The sequence below is a fragment of the Habropoda laboriosa genome, unplaced genomic scaffold (genome assembly GCF_001263275.1).
Source record: "Habropoda laboriosa isolate 0110345459 unplaced genomic scaffold, ASM126327v1 scaffold186, whole genome shotgun sequence".
NCBI lineage: Eukaryota > Metazoa > Arthropoda > Insecta > Hymenoptera > Apidae > Habropoda > Habropoda laboriosa.
In genome coordinates, this window is record NW_017100427.1 from 275,274 (window position 1) to 279,581 (window position 4,308).

Below are 4,308 nucleotides of genomic sequence, written 5' to 3' on the forward strand. Positions count from 1 at the left end.
TTTGCCCTCAATTTAATTCTTAATTTCTGTGCTTTGCCTTCGATTTAATCCTTAATTTTTGTCCTTTGCGCACTTCCACCTTAATTCAATAAAAGAAACTTAAATACAATAAATTGTAAATTTCAATCTTCAAATTTTCAAAAAATGTTCAATCGCGAAACGAAAGATTTTGCAGCCGCAAAGGAACATCTATCGTCAGCCATTCATGTTTCCTATCCCTTAATTAAACGCTAAGCTCCTCGTTTAACTCACAAGTAGTAACAAAAATTATACAAAATCGTTTCTCTAATTTCTAATATTCATAGGTTCTAGCAATCTTTTTCCCAATACTCCGCAGCACATGCTTCATACAGCGGAGGATTTCTCTCGTAGGTTAAGCGGAGCGGGAGTTGCGTGAAAAAGAAAAGATCCCTTGAAATTATCCGAACTTGGTGCTAACAAAGCGAACGAGGCAGCGTGCTTAATTTATAGCCAGTCGAAGTGTCTCGTTTAATTAAATTTTTAAGGAAGCAAGGTAACTGCTTGCTAACGAAGACCAGAAACTACTTTATCTCGCCTACTTCCTTCCAACTGCTATTCACAGTAGTGTCTACAGCAACTTTCTAAACGCAGCTTAACATATCTATACATACGTTCCGTTCGATTTTCTCACATTTTTTTTTTTTTTTTTTTTTGGAAATTCAATCAAGCTTCGATCAAACATTCCGCCGAATCGTCGCTTCTCGTTTGCATTTTCAAAACGGACCATTTTTCCTTTGGGCGAGGGGAAGAAAAAAGGCGTTACGACGAAAGTTACCTGTTAAATTGTAAAGTGCTTACCGTTGCGTCCATTAAGGGCGCTTAACTTGGTAAGGCATGGCCTGTAAAGTCCCAGGAAAATTGCGTAGAAGAGTTTTAGTTGGGGCAAACTTCGGTGGAAGTTAAGAAAACGCTGTTTTGCAAGGGAGCCATATTTACGAGGACGAGACGTCGATTACGCTGATACTACTTTCGTGCACATTTGCGTGTTTCACGCGTTCGTATGGTTCCGACGATTTTTTGAGGAATTGACGGAGATTTTTTGTTTTAAGAATGATTATTAAGTAAATTGCGAAGGCAAATAGTAATAAACGTGGTGTGATTTGGACGGTGCTCTTTGGGTCAGATTTCAACGTGTTTTTATTTTATAGGAATAACAAATCGCTTTATTTGTATCTCGTTAAATCAATATTTACTTTTCTTGTTTTTGAAGGAAACAGAGATGTTTTACTCAACTCGGGTACTACAGTAATTCACAGAAAGTTCATTCGCTGTGTGAATATGCATGAGTGACTTCCAAGAATTGCGAGTGTATGTTACGCGTCGCGAAATTTACTTAACCTTAATACGGTCCTCGGGTCTTTTTCGACCCGTCGCTGTTTTATTTTTCCAAATTTTTCACTGTTATCAGGTTTGCGTTTCCTTAATATCACATTGGAAATTTATTGTCTAGATAACAGAAATGGTTACGTATAATGCCATTGGGTCCTTTATGACCCGAAAGTGATCTTTGGGATTTGGTCAAAAAGGACCCAAAGACTTGAACCCTATTTAAGTGTGCTCTTTCGTTCGATTGTAAACTTAAGGTCTTTGGGTCTTTTTTGACCCAAAAGTGGTCTTTGGATTTTGCTTCTGGGTCACAAAAGACCCAAAGACCTTAAGTGTCGACATTGCTACATTTACCCTTTTCAACCTTTTCTCTTTGGCAGATTATCGGCAAAATCTTTCATTTCAGTGTTTCAAAATTTTAAAAAATTAAAATTTCCTCATTTTTAAATTTCCATTATTAAATTAAAGCGAGAGTACTCAAAGGATCGAATTTTAAGCAAAATTCATTATCACGTTAATTATTATCACAACCAAAACCCAGCTATTCTCCCTCCAAATTCTACCTTAAACCACGACGCTGGTACCTACATTCTTCCAATACGATCGAAATCGTCTTAAGAACACAGCATTCCTCCTACTGCCGCATATTTATATAACGACGCTGCAACCCTAACGCACCTCTTCTCCATCTTAGTAACGAGCTTCGTCAGCTCTCCTCCCGTTGCCGTCGTTTCAGCCTGATCTGATCTCGGAATTTCTGATTAACCGTGACGAAGGTGTTATTACACCGGCTCCGCCGGAATTTCGCGGTCGTTATAATTAGGATCAGGTGTTTATTCATCCTGGCTTATCGCGCGTGGCAACGACACGTACGTGTAATCACGTCCCCCCTGGGAGGTTCGTTCTCAGTTTCCAATTGTTCCCGTTTTCTCCGCTTCCGTATTTATCGATTAAACTTCTCGCCGCTTAGCGTTGTTTTCACGGGTGAAGGGAAAGTGGAAGCAACGCGTCTCTTTTAAACGCAACTACATCCCCCCGGTGCCACGTTAATTCCCCATGATTGGCTTCTTCTGTAATATCGAACCGGAGGAGGGTGAACACGGAGAGATTTTTCGCTCGCAGCGTAACGCACTCTTTTCTTTCGTGTCTCTTTATTAATTTCGGCGAAGTGATGGATGGTGATCGATCGTTCGAGGCGGAGGAGCAATTATTGGGTTGCTGTTTGCAATTCTAATGGCGGCTTTTGTAAACGCCCGTGGACGGGGGGACTTCTTGCACGAGGTCGCAGAGATAAAATGTAGATTTGCGCTGAAAAGAGGGGAGAATTCTTTCGGAGGGATGTAACGGGTGTCCGAATTTTTTCGGAGCAAACTTTGCCAGTGTGTTCTATGGGTGTACGCGAGGGAAAAATGTTATATCAACATGGGTGGTTTGATGGTTTATTAAAAAGTTACGACGATAAGTTTGCAACAGTGACAAAGTTTGATCGGGGAGAAATTGGACACTCTGTAGAATTATCTTCGTGGTGAGTTTTTATCTTGAAGATTCGTATTTGAACGTTTTCTTGTGGAATCATTTTTCAGACGAGGCTTTTAATTAGAATACTTTTCTCAGTTTTTGACTGATTTTTTGAAACACTTTTTTGTCGCATTCTTTTTTAGTATACAATTACATGCGTGTCAAATTTGATTCAGAAGAAGTTAGTACAGTAAATTCTCTACAAGTGTCAGTCAGTTTGGATTCTACAAGTGTCAGTATAGATGGTCCTACGCCTAGGTCTGCTTCATTGCTGCGCCTATGTTATCTCGCTCGCTGTCAGTCACCACTCGGTTTCTTTTACGAGATTACACAGCTCGACAATTCATAATAGAAAAATATAATTTCTTTAATTTTACCTTTTTTCATCTGAAATTTTTTTTAACATGTTTCGGGATAAAAAAACGTAAAATAAAAAAGTTGGTATTTAAATCGTTTCATCCTTATCTTTTATTTGCTGTCCTCGTCTACGTTCGGCAAACTACAAAGGCGGGCGCGAGGCTCGAAAACGTAGTCCCTGACTCTACAAGTGTCAGGTTTAGCTTCCTTGCGGACTGACACTTGTGGAGAATTTACTGTATTCATTAATGAATGCAATATGGAAATTCACGTGTACCAAGATTTTTATTACAACATCCATCTCTTTATTATATTCCCAGCTCCTTACAATTAGAATTTCATAAAAGAGAATTACATGAAAATTCATAAATTCGTAACTCTACAGTGTCCTTTCTAGAGTCCACGTAACTCGCAACGCTTTTCTAAACGTTCCCGGAGAAGTAGGGAAATCAAAGGAAAATAAGTTTTCACGTTAATACATTTCCTCGTCGCACGATACATTTTACCTTCGCCTGTCATCGTTTTTGCTACAGTTTCGAAAGTTATTCCGTATAAAAAGTGGAATTCGTTAACACGAACAATTTCAGCGATATCTACCGTTTTGTTTACCTTTCTTTCTTCTCTCGTTTCGCAGAGAGGATCTTTCCGCGCCGCTTAAAAGTCGATAATCCCCGGGTCCGGCCAGTTTGTCAACCGTGAACAACGAACTTATCGGTTGATGTATCGTCGCACACTATCGACGAGCAATTGTTGCCCAGTGTCTCAATCTCCGGGGAATCCTCGCGTTGTCTCTGTTTCCCTCTAATCGTCTGCCACCTGTTGAGAGAGAAAACTTGTCCACGGGGTTCTTCGACGCTCGAGCACTCGATACATAATGTTATATCGGCTGAACGTGATGGTAAAAAGATCCACCGGGGAAGTGGATAGCGGCAAGTGGATATTTTATCAATCTGATAGAAAAGGGATACACGTGAGACGCTTGTTTTGTAGGAGTATTTTTTGTTTTACTGGTCGGGGACAGAGTTTCGTGATAATTGGACAGATTGTAGGCGATGTTTAAAGGGGTAAGTCATTCTGAGGCGTTTG